This window comes from Nylanderia fulva, unplaced genomic scaffold, assembly GCF_048542155.1.
Source record: "Nylanderia fulva isolate GAGA-0341 unplaced genomic scaffold, ASM4854215v1 Scaffold38, whole genome shotgun sequence".
Classification (NCBI taxonomy): domain Eukaryota; kingdom Metazoa; phylum Arthropoda; class Insecta; order Hymenoptera; family Formicidae; genus Nylanderia; species Nylanderia fulva.
This window is the reverse complement of record NW_028190455.1, coordinates 627312-644505: the sequence shown is the minus strand read 5'-3', so window position 1 is coordinate 644505 and position 17194 is coordinate 627312. Positions and strand designations below refer to the sequence as shown.

The window sequence follows — 17194 nt, the reverse complement described above, 5'->3', positions numbered from 1 at the left end:
CGGAGGAAAATTACAGCAAGAATTTCGCGAACGTCGTATCAAGAGGCATTCGTACATAAATATCGCGTAAGTATGGTCTTTAATGCAATTTACAGCTTCCACTGGCGTTCGCGTTAGAGATTGAGAGCGTTACAAAATCCCGCTCGGGGATAAAATGTATCCATTTGATTCGCGCAATCGTTTCCTGCCGTATCCTGGCCTTATCGTTCGAAAGACTCGGGGCGACAGCATACCAGACTATATATGCGATAAAGGCATATGAAATTCTTACGACTCCACACTTTCAAGTTCTATTGGCAAAAACTCCTGCACTTTTCCTCGGAATTAATAGGCGAACGAAAGCAATGGAGAGAGCTGCGAAGAAAATATAGATACAAATAAATCTCATTGAATGATTTCCTATATGACCGCTCTCGTTTCTTCGCGCCTGGCGATTATTTTAACCTGTCTAGGAGGTCGAGGGACCACACTCAGCTTCGTGAGCACACACGTGCGTGATGCGAATTGCATTGCTTCGAATGCCAAAGAACATCATCCTCTCTCTTTCTCTTTTCTTCGACATGCGCGAGGTTCGCGTGGCGCCTAAAAAATGACGATGCTAAGCGAGCCTATTGTAGGTTGCCTCAGTCCACAGGTCGCCCTCTCCAATTGTCCACCCACCTTGAGCGCTGCCGCTCGCGTTGCAGTTAGTGAAGGTCCAGGCCGCGTGCCACCTTGCATTTTTCCCGATCGTCGATCGATAATCAACCGTCGCCATCGCGGTTTCTTACACTTTCACGATCTTCGACCGGGAAAGCAGGCGGCAAAGTATCACCGCGCGCGGAATACAAAGCGTACAAGCTGACAGTATTTACGACGCTCAAGCTTCGATACCGAAGAATAGTTCCCAGAAGGTAAATAAGTTCACTGGCTCGTTGTAAAAAAAAAAGAAAAAAAAGCGACCGACCCTTCCTTACAAACGTTCAATACTGTATAGCTTGCGCGCGAATCGACTCTCAGCAGTTGTTCTCTCTGATTAAAACGGTTGGCGTATCATCGAGCAGGGATATACATTCGTTACAGAAGTTCATTAGCGAGATGTCAGTATCGCGGAGGTCGGACGGAGAAGAAGCCGAAGATCGGTATAGTCGAAGGCGGCGGCAAGATCGATGTACATTCGCAAGCGTGAAATAATCTGGGAAATAAGACGTGATTCAGGCTCTCGGCGTAGGCGGTATTTCAGGGCGATCGATTGCAGAAAAGCGGCCGCTAGGAAAACAGCGCTTCCGATAGAGGGAAAAAATCACAGTCGAGAGAATGAAAAAAAGAGAAAGAGAGATGTACAGAGACGAGCGCGAAGCGAGAGAAAGAAGAAGGAGACCGGCGTGTACAATTGATTGGTCCTGGCACATCCTGCCCCCGCGTCCCCCATCCCCCTTTCATGGGAAAGTCGTCCACCGCAGTCGTCCGTCGCTCGCTTTTTGTTGCTCGTCCACCTCTGCCATAATCGGCTTTCTCGCTCCCCTCCCTCCTCCCTGAACTGGATCCCTCTCGATCGCCTACGAAACTAATATCTCGATCTATATATCTATATCCATCTGTATATCCTCAATTCTGCTATCAGCAGCACGGAGCACAGAAGGAAAGTGAGAGGTAAAATATAAATTCCCTTCGCGGATCAAGATCGTGAGAGAAGGGAACACTATTCAGACGTCTCATTCATAAACAATGTATAATTGGGGGATATGTATGGGGAAAGAAGGTCGATGGGGTACAAGTGCACGCGCAGGTGAAACGCCGACGCGCCTAAATACAGGAAAGCCCCGATACTCGAACAGATCGGTTATGCCCGACGGAGACGAATCGATTGCCGGTCGGCGCGCCATGGAGTAACTGGATTCGTGGATGATGACCGACTTTGCTCTCGCTTGCGCTCGCCACGATACGTATGATCGCGTATCGCCCGGACCTCCAGGAAGGAGGTGCCAGGCCTCGGCTTGTCCATCATTTCTGTTATTCCGCGATTTATCGGCCGCGAATAGGAAGCACTCGGTCCGAATAACAAAGTCTTATCTCGGCTGATGCAATCTAATCTCATTCCGCGATCGTATATACCTAATATCATTTCGTGTTATTATCCAAATTCAATTTCCTCGCGTTTTCTTTAAATTGAACGAGTCTGAAAGAATTAGATTGCGCATCCAAATTGCGCACAAAAGTAATACGCTATACAGTAATAATAATGCAAGATTTTTCTTAATTAAAAATTGTATCGCATATATATAAATAAGAAAAACCAATTAAATTTCTTTCCTAAGTTTACAGAAAATTACTCATTGGTGCTTGAAGTGTTTGACGAAGGAAATTGATCGCGATTGCGCTCTCTCGTCGACGAGTATTTTCGAGAAAGCGGAAAGGCGAGAACACGCGGGCATCTCAATTACATCGGCCGGTTCACCAAAGATTCTTCTTTGCCGATCGTAATCGCGCGCTAGCAAAATCGCCAATTGCGACGGGATCGACGGCAATGAGGCGCAAGAAAGGACGCGGGATGTTCGCCTTTCGAACAGAAGCTTTCGGCATCCCGATGAAGTGTCGCCAGCCGACGTAGCAGTTCCAGCGCGTTATCCACGCGTGGCGCGAATTCGTCACGCGACACAAGGAGGAGAAAAAAAAGGAGCCGATCTCATTGCTTTCGCCGGGGTCCTTTCACTATTTTATAACTTGTAGTTGTGGCGATCCTTTTTGAAACGCGTTGCGCTCACACAACCGCTCTTTTTACGAGAGAACCGAGAGAGTGAAAGACGTATAGAGAAAGAGTGTGAGCGGGGAAAAAAATCCCCTGAAAAGAGCCCCTCGGGCTCCGAGATTCGAGATGACTCACGAAGAGATATCCGAGAGATCTATTCCGTCCGATCGATTATTTATCGGTTCAGTCAACTCTCGGTACCGGGACATCGCGCCGCCACCTTTCCCCATATCTCTCCTCTCGACTGCAATTCCGCATTACGCCCAACAGCCCGAAGCTCCACGTCGCAAGCGAAATAAGCGGTCCGACGATCCCGCGCACGCAATGTGCGCATTCGCGCACATCCCACGCACATACGAGGAACGGCGCGCGCACGTGCAGCGATGCAGATGCACGCGGATCGATCCGCAACACACGTGCGTTACGCTCCTAAGATCGGCCACGCCACCGGTTCGCGAGTACGTGCGCGCGCGTTGAACGTTCATGCGGGATCTCAGCCGAGATTTGTCGCCGAGGGCGGTCGACGTCCACCACCGGGCGGAGTACCAGGAAGAGTAGAAGAAGAGGCCCCGGTCGCGTGCGAATCACCGGATCGATAGTCTCGAGATCTCGCGAGCGCGGGGCGCCTCGAGTGCCGAACGGAGGATCGAAACAATACCCTGGACGTGCCGATCGAGGCGGTTTTCCGCGTACGATCGCGGTATATCTCGCTTCTATGTACATATATTATGACGTTAACGGTGTTAACGGTGCCGGCGGTTATAAAAGCGACTCCCTCTACGGGTTATGCGGACAAAAAGACGATGATCTTCGCAGTTTACGTTCCGTGTCTGCTTTCGTCAAACTATAAGACTTGCAATAAATAGAGAATAGTTAGACAATAAATAGAGAATATATAGTATGTGTGTATATGATAATAATATTCTCTCTGTAAACTTGTTATAAACTCCGCAAGTTGTAATCAAGTAACAACTTGCATCTTGGATATAGTATTCTTACAAAGATATAAACAGAAAAATAATTTTTTTTAATTAAAAAAAAGATTAATTATTTCTCTGGATAAATTCTATTACGCTCTTTTTTACAGAAGCGTAACATCATAAAGCATTCTCGAAGTCGAAATTATATCGAGCACAAAATAAACTCATCAAGATTATAATAATATTTTTTTCTCCAAGTTATCTTTCCTTTAATTGTATATAATTAAAGGCTTATGCAAATTGAATCTTGTAAGAATGAAATGCACGGCAATATACATAAATGTTTGCTCTTATCTACGCGCGCAAAGAGTCTCGTACCGCCTGTCATTTATCCCTATCGCGAAGGTCGTGTGATTGGAGCCAAGCGCTCCTCAGATGCTTTCGTCAACAGCCTTGGCGGGTTGATTAGTTGAGAGAGATATCACGGCGTGTAAGTTCTGCTACTATACGCGCGGGGACTCGACCAGTGTCTGTCTGACACGTAATGAGGCAACAGCCTTGGGAAGAGTGGCGGGTGGCGCGCACACACAGGAAGTCGACAAGGTTTTTATCGGGCCGACACGAGGCGTTCATTGTTACCCGGGGCTTAACGACGAAACGAGCCTCTCTCTCTCTTTCTCTCTCCTTCTCTCTTTTACTCATGTCAGGAGTCCCGAAATTTCAACGCCATTAAATTCGCCTCCGCGCGTTCCCGTTCCGCGTGTACCTTTTACCATTTCACTCTCACGGCTTCCCTGGGGCCGGATGCTCCCAACGAAAGCCTCTTTTTTTCTCTCTCTTTTGCCGGACGAGACTCGCCCGGTATCCGTCCGTGTGGCGTGATTGAAGGAAAATTAAGTCTCGTTTACGTCTCTCCTCGTGAGTTGTCGTCGCGATAATCGGAATAAAATTACGATAACGCGTCCCCTTCCCGAGGTCGCGGATAAACCCTACCGCCAAGAATAAATTTATATGTGTCGTTTTTGAATCGCTGGATATTATCGGTCTTCACAATTGTGATACATCAGGGAAATCTGCGATATATACATTGCAACGACATTGGCCTGCATTCTTGCCGCGCGAGAAATTAAATGCAAGGTGTCGCTGCGGTTTTATCACATATATTTCATGCCGAGTATACGATCTTGCTGGTAGATAAATAGAACTCTCAGCATATCAGGCCAAGTATACTTAACGTCAAGTGTGCGAAAATGTGATCCGTGAAATAAACACACAGCTCGCCCGTAACAGCGGTGAGAATTATAATTGCGTTTTATTTTATGACCGAAACGGGGATTATATTATAGTTGTTTTACCACTCGTGACTTATGCGACTCTCGAGTTTCAACGTGAAACCGATTTACGTCACTCGCAACGCTGCAATTACTAGACAGACATCGAGGTAGACACTCCTTTCCGACACCGAAAGTGATTCATCCGGTGCGAGTCACTGAGATTAAATGTAAATACTGACTTGGAGTCCGGTTGAAATAGATTTCATTGATCCTTTTGAGAAGATCTCCTTGAGAGAAGCTGCGCCTGTCAGAAAAATCCCGCTATCGCGTACAATGAATCGCGTCATTGGGGCGTTGTTTCGCATCGAAATACAGCAATCGTGCGATCGCGATGAGGATAAGGATCGACAAAGGGATGGTCAGCGCGCATAAAGTCAACCGCGAAGCTAACGCGACGTTTATAAGATACCCATGAACATACCGTGTTAGGGATACAAAGAATACGTATGTACCACGCATGCACATACGGAGCGTGTGCATGTTATGCCGCGGTGTAATATCCGTGAATTATTGCCGGACACGCGGTACTTTCCTTCTTAATTGACGTCGCGAAGAGATTCGAATTAATGCGACCTCGTTGACGAATCGACCGGGAAGTATTTCGCTTCGAATCTCGAATTTATGTTATTTGCATTTTTCTACAAGTACCTAATATGATGAAATGTTGCATAAATTTTTAATTTCGAATCTTTACACTTTTTTTATTTGTCGCTGCATATTAAGACGAATGAATAAATAACTTTGTATAATTAATTGTTAAACATCAACGCGCGATGGTGCCTATTATAAGTTTGAAACTTCGTTTAATTGTATGTATGATATATCTTGTTAAAGACCTGGAGAAGCATACAACACGCGCATGAAGTCTGATAATGATCAAAGGCATCTTTATCATTCGTGTGATGAAAATATTGTGAATCACACAATCAAATCACGACAAAGGCTCGCATACAATACACATTGAACGTTACGGGAAAAATTAATATTCACCTTCTCTCGTCAGGGAACTAATCGTCTCTTATCTAAGCGAGTGGTTGCATCATGTAGACAAAGGAACGTAATTAATGTAACGTAATGCAATAAGGGACTAAATCTCAAATCTTTATCTCATCTAGGTCGCTTCGTCTCTTTCTTCTTTCTCTCTAAAATGAAAGCGAAGCGCACGAACACTGTCCGTATAATAATCAGATCAAATCATATACGCCTCCTTCGAGTTTAATTTTCACGAGTCATTCTACGCGGACATCTTTCGGGAGTTGATATATCAACTACCAAGAGCACTACGCTCTATTTAACCGAAAGTGCTATCGCGACATACAACTCCAATTAGTTCATCTTGACGCACCGTGAGAATTTTTTACACGCGTATTCGTCATCATTCTCCCCTCGAAGGTTCTCAGATTTAAGACTAGACTTTACAACCTTCGGAATACCAGTGATAAATACAAGATCACATAACCGACAATGCTAATTATTCGATCCTTTCTCCTTCAGAGTTAGGCATTTGAGAAACAATACTTGAAAAAATAGATACATGTGTTTATTTCTTCTGTACTATTTAAAATTAATATATATGATCAATAATTATTAATAATAAATCTATTTAATTTAATTGATTTTATAAATTATAAATAAATATTTCATGTTACATTTTTAAAATATTTTATATTATCATATATTTATTTGCACCTATCATCTTCACGAAAAAAATATAAATTTCCACATATTATTTTATTTAATCTATAAACGAAATTCTATACTCAAACTTTCATTATTTTCAAAAATTTGCATTTGAAATGCGCATCACTATATTTTCCTTCAACAAACGTCTCTCTTCCGTCAGTTCTCGCTGTCATTACGGCTCTTGCTATATCTCCTTATTATTTATACCGCTAACGGTAATGCGTAACGAACATGAAATAAATCGCGCGTGATCGATAGCGGCCAAGTCGCGGCCATAACTCTCAACAAACGAGAAGTCACTTTCTCGACGAACGCCATCTGATATATCATATTCGATAATAATTGGAATGTCATCATTATTGACTCACAATTCACAAGAATGACACATTGCCTAGAAAATTAATGGAGCGCTGATTAAATCACGAAATAGGAGAGGAAAGAGTTGAGAGTTGCACAACATGTTTTACATTATTAAAATAGTCCACTCTTTTTGGGGTGCATACGATCAATGCATCGAAACGTGCCTATATATTCGCGAATCATTGTCGCTGTTTCTAATATACGATGACGAGAGTAATCGATCGGCCATTTCTCGGTGCGTATGATCGCCGTCTGGAAACTTTTGCCACACATGGTATACGGACGCGCGAGCAACAGGAGGTTATTTGCTAGATAAATCTCGATCCGCCCTCTTGCATGCCGCGCAACTCGCGATACCCGATCGACCGAGTAGACCTCATTCGCGTGCCTTCACGAAGACCGTATGCCTTCCACCTGTGATAGCATGTAGTAGAAACGGCCACCGATACCGCTTAGCACCGATATTTCTCGAGCGATACTCCTCCATGATTTAAATTGTTAAAGAGCACCGCCGATATTTAAAAAAAAAAAAAAGAGAATGAGAGAGAGAAAAGTCTATTCGGCCAAATACACCGTTTTCCATTCCGCGAGTCGAGTTCGCCGCCTTTGCATTATTGCATCCTGATGCTTCCGGTTCTCTCTCCGCCTCGCCGTATTCGGTTGGCCGAATTAGAGCGTGCACCGAGTAATTTGCGGGCCACGGCTTAATTGCCTTGTTAACGCGTGTGCGGAGAAACGCGTTTCCAAAAGGATATCTCTCTGCGGAGGAAGGCGATGATCAGGCGCGAAGATTGACAAATTGACGCGAGATTGTTTCTCTCGAAGCCCCTTTTTTTCGAAAACCCTGTTTCGTGCGCGAGATAAATTTTTTTCCGCGGATTAACGGCTAGATCGTTAAGAGGAAGACTTTTACCGAAGACTTATTTCTTTGAAAGGTATTCTGGTCGGTCCGCCAAGAGTCCCGCAATTTCGCGCACGCGACCGAGGTATCTCTTTCGAAACGATTACTCGAAAGAAAGAAAAAAAAACGAGGTGTCATTCCTCCATAGGCTGCCCATCTGGCGGAGTCTCGGTCACGTGCTGAAGGCCGATCTCTCTCACCAACGGTCGCGCTTTTAACGCACGCCCGTATTTCCAGGGCACATACACCTGATACCCCATAACGTCGCACTTGTTGCACGCCCTGCCATTACTCGACGTTAATTCGTATCCGCGACCGTTCGTTTCCTACGGTGACGTATACGTACCGACACGGGAAATATCCGGTTATTTCATGGGGGTGGATGAAAACATATCGGGGGAAAACGTTCCCCCTTATACACCTGCCGCGAGCAACAAATAATCGGAGCTTTAGACTCGACGACGTGCGAGGCGGAATTTAAATTATTTCTAAACCGCAGCCGTATAATTATGTGCTCTGTGTCGCTGTGCGAGTATTAGACACTAGACAGTTGTCGTAAGTCTCGTTTCCTGTCGGGGAAAAACTTCTCGGTATTAATTAATTAAACAATTTAAGAAAACAATACTTTTCTTCAATCTACAAGCAAGAGAATGTAATTAGATTTTTTCTCCATCGCGATAAAATTTTGAAAAATTTGAGAGATTAAAAGATTGTTTTTAATCATATTATATGGTTCTTTTACATTAAAAAAACTTTTTTTATTCAAACATAATTATTCTTTTTTTCGAATTATTTTTCCATATCACGTTGAATTATGTTATCGCATGCCTAATATATTTTGATTACCATTGAAAAAGAACTTGTAATATATTATAACTCTCTGTACGTGTATTATATCCCACTGGACTATGTAAAGTCGTTTCCGATCGTGCACACAATCGCGGTTGTCCGCGATCGAAAACGTGATTGGCAGAGCTCCGCCAAGTGCGGGATTGTGTACATACATGTATAGTCGTCAACTCGCCGGTTGATCGCCGTCTCTCGCTTATTATGCGCGTACTATTACACACGCCGAACACACTATTGCAGCGTACAATGTGCGCGCCGCCGAACGGAATAGTTTCCCACGGAAATTTCCGGCAATTTGCGAGACGTCCCGACGTGCGTCTACATCGTGCCAAGGTCGCTCATACAAGGTGCCGTAACACTTTCTCGGTATGCAATAGTGAACGACGCCGAGCTGGCGTGGTTCGCGCAGTCTTTTTCGTACTAGAAGAGGATTCACGAGCTCGTGTGAGCTGGGGAACAAGCGCGCGCTCTTAACTTTCAGAGTTAAATATACATACACACACCGAGCTATTATCTCCTCCAGCATGTTCCCTTTACGTTGCATTTGACGATTAACTTTTAACGCTCCGTTAATTGCTCAATTGTTCTAACGGCGAGCAATTAATCGCTGTAATACACCGGCTACCGTTTGAATCGCGATACCGCGCCGTCTCCTACAGAGATTTCTCTCGCAACAGAGTGAGAAAATTTCGAAAGAAATTTTCTACCCGGCCCAACGCACACGCACATCGTTTCCTCTCCGATGTGTAATGTAGAGGCGACTCTTTAAATCACGCGGGATAACTGACACTCTTGCATTTATAAGCCGCGAGGCTCGACCGCTACGTCACGAAAACCACGAGGTGTTTTGTGCGCAACAAGGGTCGCCGAGAGCGTGTGTTACGTCGACGTCGTAAACAGTTTTAAATCGGAGCATCGTGAATATATCACATTTGACGTACGAGCATTCCTCGTTGCGCCGCATGATGCATCGCATGCTGCTGCGCCGCGAGTCGACGCACAGGCGGGGCAAAGGAGGACATTAATTATACGCAGCTCGTTCGAGTAATATGCAAAATATGCAGAGCAAGAAAAAGAGCTACGTCTTATATCTCCTTTCAAAGTTTTCATATTTTGTATTCTTCATTTTTTGTATCTCTGTCAAAAATATAGATATAGCTATCATTTTTATCTCATTGTAATGTTTGTTTAGCGAATTTCAAACGAATTTTTTGTTGGCAAAATTTTAGAGAAAAATATAATTTCGATAAGCTATGATTGTGCATATACTTACACGCATTTACATATTTATTAATTATTTTCATTAAGAACGACAGTTTTTTTTCAACATGCAGAAGCATCAAAAAAAGATACAAAGGAGATATATAACAATTGCTCTCTAAGATCATAATAACTTCATGTAATATCTAAAATCATTTTTTTTATTAAAAAAAATCTATAAATTAATCCATTATTTTTATGTTATAAATGTATGGACAATGAGATTATTTATAAATATCGATATCTTAATAATTAATACTGTTTTACACGTTATCGCTTCCATCCCTGTACCCTTTTTGCCAAAAAAATTTAAATATGCGCAATATCAGTCGTTGAAAATCAAAGGGGGAAAATATAGCAGCTTGTGCCGCTGAATTATCGCTCGTAACAACCGCGAAATGTCTCTGTTTAATTATCATCCGGCGAGGCATGTCTGATTAAATCCTTAAGAATATTATGATGCGATTAAGCATTCTTTTATTTCTGCGACGACGTCAACAACTCGATGCAAGTTTCGCGAAAAGTCCGAATTACGTTCGATCATCTCGGTTTTATGATATGCCGGGGGTTCGTCGTGCAACGAGAGTTATGTATATAAGAATACAGTTATTGCGAAAGCTTCCTCTCTCTAGGATCTCTAAGACGCGAGAAATCTAAGATTAAACATTCCGTACGCGAAGCAAAGGATCATAAAGTTTCCTTCTCGTACCAAACGGAAGCGAAAGATTGGTTATTGAGAAACTGAACGACCAGTCTAAAATGCTTCTGACGGATTTACGGATCGTAAATCACGATTTGGGTGCACAAAAGGCAAGAAGAACGCGCGGCTAGTATTAAGAACTTATATACAACATGACACAAAAAGCATTCTCGTTCTTAATAATTTAATAAGCGAGGCAATAATTATTTTATTATTAAGCACTAGACTAATAGACGATAAATTGTCCGCATGTGCGATGCAATTGGTTAATCATAGATAGGCGATCGTCTAAATGTATAGCCAGAAATTAAGAGCTTCTATCTCAAAATATTATTTAAAATAAGAGAATCCTATAATCTGAGATATTGTGAGATATATAAGAGAATCACTGATTTCTGTGATACAATATGTCTGTTATGTCAAAATACGAAGAATGATTAAAGAAGTAATAAATAATAAATAATAATTTTAGACTCACCGATACGATGTACAAAGGCAAAATTGTAAAGAACACAGTGTTGATCTGCAAAATAGAAAAATATATCAAATTAGAAAAATATATCAAATTATACACAAAGTAATATTTTGATAAATGTCTATTCACTCCGTATAATTAAGTTTTTAGTTTTCATTTTTTAAACAAATAAATTTAATAAAAAAATTGTAAAGTTTTTGAAAAACATATTTATATAATATATTGTTTTATATAGAAAATAAGATACATAAAAATAATTTCATTAAGGAATCTCCAACAATGTTGTAATATTTTGTGTAAATCTATGTGTGTGTGTAAGAATTAATTACAAATATTTTTTAAATATTTAAGTATATATTTTAAAATAATATACTTAGAATGTTTTATGCATTAATAGTACAGCAATACATACAACGATGCAAATTGCTACCGCGATGATAAGCAGTTAATTGCACAAATAAGAAATAATAAATTAAATTAATTAAAATTACAAATTACACCTAATGATTGCTTCGTCGTCATCAGATGCCTCTTTCCGGGCCTTTTCCTTTTTTCTTATTTATATCCTTTTGCTGCTCCTTCATAACACTCACATGATACTTGCAAAAACATTAATTACCATCGCGCGACACTTTACATTCTGATGTTAATCATACATGACGCACATTTTATTTTACATTGCGACGAGAAAACGCAAAAATCACGGTTACTACGATTCATTCGACGCTAAAAAATTATAAGACACCAATGTTATTTCTATTGCTAACAAATATACGCACGCATTTTAGGATAATTTTCCTATTTCTAATTATAATATCAATACAATTTCAGAAATAATACTATGAAACACCGGTATTTTCTCGAATCTTGTTACAAGAATGTCCACGAGACTATTCTATACCATGTAAATAAAAATGCATTATACGCAAAAATCCGACAGCGCGACGTATTTATCGTATATTGTCATAATATAGATCCCGAAATTATTATATTATACAATTCGAAATTATAAAATTAAGATAAAATGCGTACGTATATTCATTAGTAACAGAGATGGCATTGTGTGAATTTGGTATGCGCGATTATTTCAGTGCCGATTGGAGCATATAGTGATTTTAACCGTGTGAGTTTTACTCTCGCAATGTAAAATAAAGTACGCAATGTGCGATTAATACGCGTCGGAACATGTCGCGCAATCGTATTCTCATGATAAATACACACGTGATCGTAATTAATGACGTTTTCGCGAGTGAATGAATGAGTGCCGTGAAGGAGCGAAGAACAAACAATAGAAGAAGAAGAGGCGCGGAGAGGCATCAGACAACGGCGAAGCAATCATAAGATAATTTATAATTGTAAAAAAAATTTCAGCATTATTTAAAAATTATTAACATTTTTTAACAATTATTTGTATAAGAATTAGTTATATAATATCTTTCATAATTTATAAAAAAATGTGTACTTATAAAAGAAATTTTATCGAATTTTTTTTATTAAATATGTATTTAAAAGAATAGAGATTTAATGACGCGGAATAATTGTGTTTTTGAAATATTAATTATATATTGCTTTATGTGATTTGAATATACCATATTTGTATTGAATATATTTGTATATTGAATATATTTGATTTGAATATATTTTCATAGCTTTTTGGTACATAAAATGCCTAAATTAGAGAAACAAAATATTTAAATAAAAAAAATTTTTGAAAACATTTTTAATAATAAAGTACATAAAAAAAAATTTATTGAAGCAATTATTTTAAAAATATAAGAGTTTAGAGTGTCGGTCAAACACATTACATATAAATTACCTGTTCGTAAATGGAACGTATGATAAGATTAGTGATAGCACACTTCAAAATCTTGGTTAATATAGGAGAAGTCAGCATTTTTTCCATGTTAAATATATAAAGCAAGAGAAAGAGAGTGATAACTGGATTTCCGATCACTGTGAATCATAATTTCTTATATACCGTATTAATGCTACATTTCGAAACGAGTGTAACTGGCATTTGATTAAATCGCTACACTCATAAATATTTAACATCTGCTCTTTTTCTCTCTCTTTCTCTAGGGCAAGTTGCTCGCGCATTTGTTGATTTAAGATTAACCGCGGAAAAGTATAAATGGATCAATCGCAAATCTCTTAAATATAATGTGACGAATGAATTGTTCGATTATATCGCCATCATGTCCAAAGTGAAAACGCAACCTATCAACAGGCATGCATTGCAAATATATCGATAATGTAATCGTCCTCTGTTAACGGTTACTAACAAGCAGTATGCTGTATAAAAATAACAAAAGAGCAGAAGCGTCTGTCACTAAAAATGAAACGACTGCTTTCCTACCGCGTGATAAATGATTATACGTATATGCAGCTGCTGCACGACTATTGGGCTCCATCGGGTGATCGGTAAACAGAGAAGAAAGCCTGTACATAATTATGGATCGCTGAAAAACAATAAGGAAAGCCGCGATATTCAGATACAGTCACGCGATGTAAAAGACATAATTATCTCCTTCAAACACACGCGCCACTTGATATCTCGCACATATATGATTCGCGATAAAAATATTAAATGTGTTTTCGCAATTTCACTTAGTATATTTAATAGTAGGTTACTTATCAGATTATCATCATTTGATATATATATTTCTCGATAATTAACCGCTTTTAAGATTTCCGAGGCATCAGACCGTGCAGATCGTTTTTCTTCCCCCTATTTTTTTTCTCTTTAATTTTCTATAAACATTCACGGGGGTTAATGGCCGGTTGCTATACGTCGTTTTATGAAACGAAACGGTCGTTATCTTTGATTAGGACGAAAATTCAGGAAATGTCGGCGCGCCAGTTTCAATTCGAGTCGCCCGCTGCGCGATATCGAGCAGCATTGCCGTCATCTGGCCGAACCGTTTACGTTGAAGTGAATTAGAAATTAGTCGTTGTGCATTTGCATACCGCACAGGTGGCCAGCCGGCCGGTGTTGCCCGACTGTTTTTTTTTTCTCATATATAAAACGAGTTTTCGCGCGAAAAAGGAGATTGTGAGCGATCAGGGCTCGCGAACCAGGGCGTAATAAAGATTCATGAGTCGCGAACATTTCGCGACATTAACAAAAACGTATATTAAGTACAAATGTCACACGCAAGTCGTTCAGAAAACATAAGGGACACACCTGTCAATTGCCTGCGCGACCTCGAAATATCGTACTGTCACGCTGTAAATGAATCTCGTCCATGTAGACGCAAGAAATAAAATAGAACATATCTGCATTATAATGTTCCCGCATAAACTTTTGCAAGATTTTCCTAGATTCAGATTCCATACACACACAATTAGAATATATATTTAAATTATCTAATTTATCATAAATATATACCAAGTACCAAGTAATTCCATTTTTGTACTATTTGGTTCGATTTAAAATAAAAATATAAACAAATGTAAAAATTCGCATCATATTACAGAAGAAAATTAAGTTAAATAAAATCAGTATCATTTTATAGAATCTCAAAAATCCCATTTCTATATCAGCTCTATTCTCTTAACAGAATAAAAAATATAACTTATATTTTTTGTTTATTGCTCATGGCGTATCAATTTCAATCACAAATTAGACACAGAGCCTACAGGTCGATTATTAATCATAAGAAAAATGTTAGCATCTTAAAATCTAATTCTATCTACATATATGTAAAAGACAGAATATTTAAATTATCTTTATAAATATATTCAAGAAAGCAAAAAGAATTTACTTGAATTTCTCACACTTGGAATCGCGTTTTTAAAATATTACACTTCCTCACAGATCTCCAAACTGGATCCACGGTTCTTTAAAAAAAAATCTGTCTAGATTCCAATTAAATTCCAGAAATTTTTCTACGCGGATAGTAATTATATCGCGGATAGTAATTATAACCCGTTGTAGAGAAAGATGATTAAATGGCCGGAATATTGGCGGTTGAATGAAAAGTCGAAGAAGTCGACAACATTGGCGTAGCCATTGGTTTCTAAGAGAATCTAAGATGCTACTCTCGCGATGAACGATCGTGCGGGTGGAGGCTGCTGCACTCGCTCGCGAATATATACGCATAGATAGATAGGTGTGGCGAGCGCACGCACGGCATTTGCAAACACGCTCTCCGAGAGATCGTCGAGCGTGTATAGAGAGCGCCGGCCGGCTCCGCGCGCACTATATAAATAGATCCGAGAGAGCTACCTGTACTACGGGCAGTCGTCCCGCGCGCGGCGCAGTTGCGGGAGACGCATGCGGCTCCGTGCTGGGCGCCGCATGCGGCGAGAGCGCATCACGCGGCGCGGCGCAGCCGTCCGGTTAACTGTACAGCCGGGCGACGAGGGCCGTTCCGCAATTAACCACCCGACGATCTCTGTTGATGAACACAATGCGAGAGGAGCGAGACGAGGCAAACCATCACGATCGAGTAGATCATCATTCAGATCTTGCTGGATATCGCGGCCGACCGGCTTGTCGCCGCTCTTTTACCGATGACAGTCCGGGGATCCGTAACGGGTCTCGATGAATTAGATGCCTATCGGCCAGCAGACGCGATCGATCCACCATCAGCGATCGATATCGTGTCATATCCGTTGCTCGTAAATTATCCGTAATTCTAAACATTACAGCTGATTGATTAGAAGAGGAAACTGCCTACCTACACATCGAAATCTGTTGCAAATATATACATATATATATGATATGAAAATAATAATCTAGATGAAATATTATTCAGCACTTTTTGTGTGTGCTCAAATAACATACCATCATGAATCTGTAAATTGTTTGTATACTTTGAGCGTTAATTAGTTTTCGTTCGCCAATTTTACATAATGTCATAATCATGGTGTAAACATGAGATTGTGCAAGTGTTACTGGATCGTTTTATTTATACGCGCGAGTGAACAATCTTACGCGAACGTGATATAAAATGGAACACGATAACGCTACATCGCTCGATATTATAGACGTATCTGGATGCGGTAAGGATCGACAGACAGATTGCATTAGGACGGATCGAGTTTTTGAATCAAGATCATTATATCCAAACCGCATTCCGCGCCGCATAGAAGACATAATGGCGCAAATAGATAATAGCAAGGTAGAGTCTTCGTTCGGTCGCGCGAAATACTTACACAAGCGCACACGTGTAAAAAATATTGTATAAACAAAAAAAAGCCGCGGACGTAGATCGTTACATAGACGGGGAATGTTACTAGGCCGCGAACGCGATTGCGGCAATGGCCGTCCATTTTGCAACATTATAATCCACATAGAAATTTCCCAAGATTTTCCCAGTGTAGATTTTGATTAGAATGCCCAAATTTCTTAAATAAATTTATTATATTGAGGATATAAATTTCATGTCTAAATATGGATTTTTGATGTAGAATCTACAAGTCAAAATTTGCAATTTTTATAAATTAAGTAAAATCGATTTACTTTTATGGAATCGGATAAGAAATCCAATCAGTGTTTATATCAGAAATATGTGGATATATTGAATTCTTTCAATAGAATACAAAATAAAAATATATCAATTTTTTGTTATAGCTTTGCGACATATTAACTATTCGCATTTAAACTGTCATGCTAACTGTCGCATTTAACTGGATTATAAAGTCCGTGAAGAACGACTACTGAACATAAGATAAAAATCGTTAGTATATATTCTTATTATCTTAAAATATGATTTTATCTTTATAAAGCATCGAAGTATTTATAATCAATTTTGAATTCTATTTACTTTTTTAATTAAACCAGAGACAAAAATTAAATATCAATAACTGCTAAGTGAGTCATCGTAAATTTCTATCTGAGCAAAGTGTTTTAAATTATTCTGTTCAATCGTAGCCTTCGAAAGAAGAAAATTTTGAGAAAACAGAGAACGTGCCACGTGTAGAATGGACAAATAGTCATCGAGCAAGTGACACAGTCTTAGAAACTGAAATTGCACACA

At 39.9% G+C, this 17194-nt stretch overlaps 1 protein-coding gene across 1 annotated transcript in view; it reads right to left on the bottom strand.

The window, feature by feature from the left end:
* Positions 1–17194, bottom strand: part of sv (paired box protein shaven) — a 145343-nt gene that overhangs the window by 103099 nt on the left and 25050 nt on the right. The window contains exon 3 of the mRNA XM_085485594.1: positions 11214–11258. The gene's annotated coding sequence lies outside the window, so the exon portion shown is untranslated. The remainder of the gene's footprint in view (positions 1–11213; positions 11259–17194) is intronic.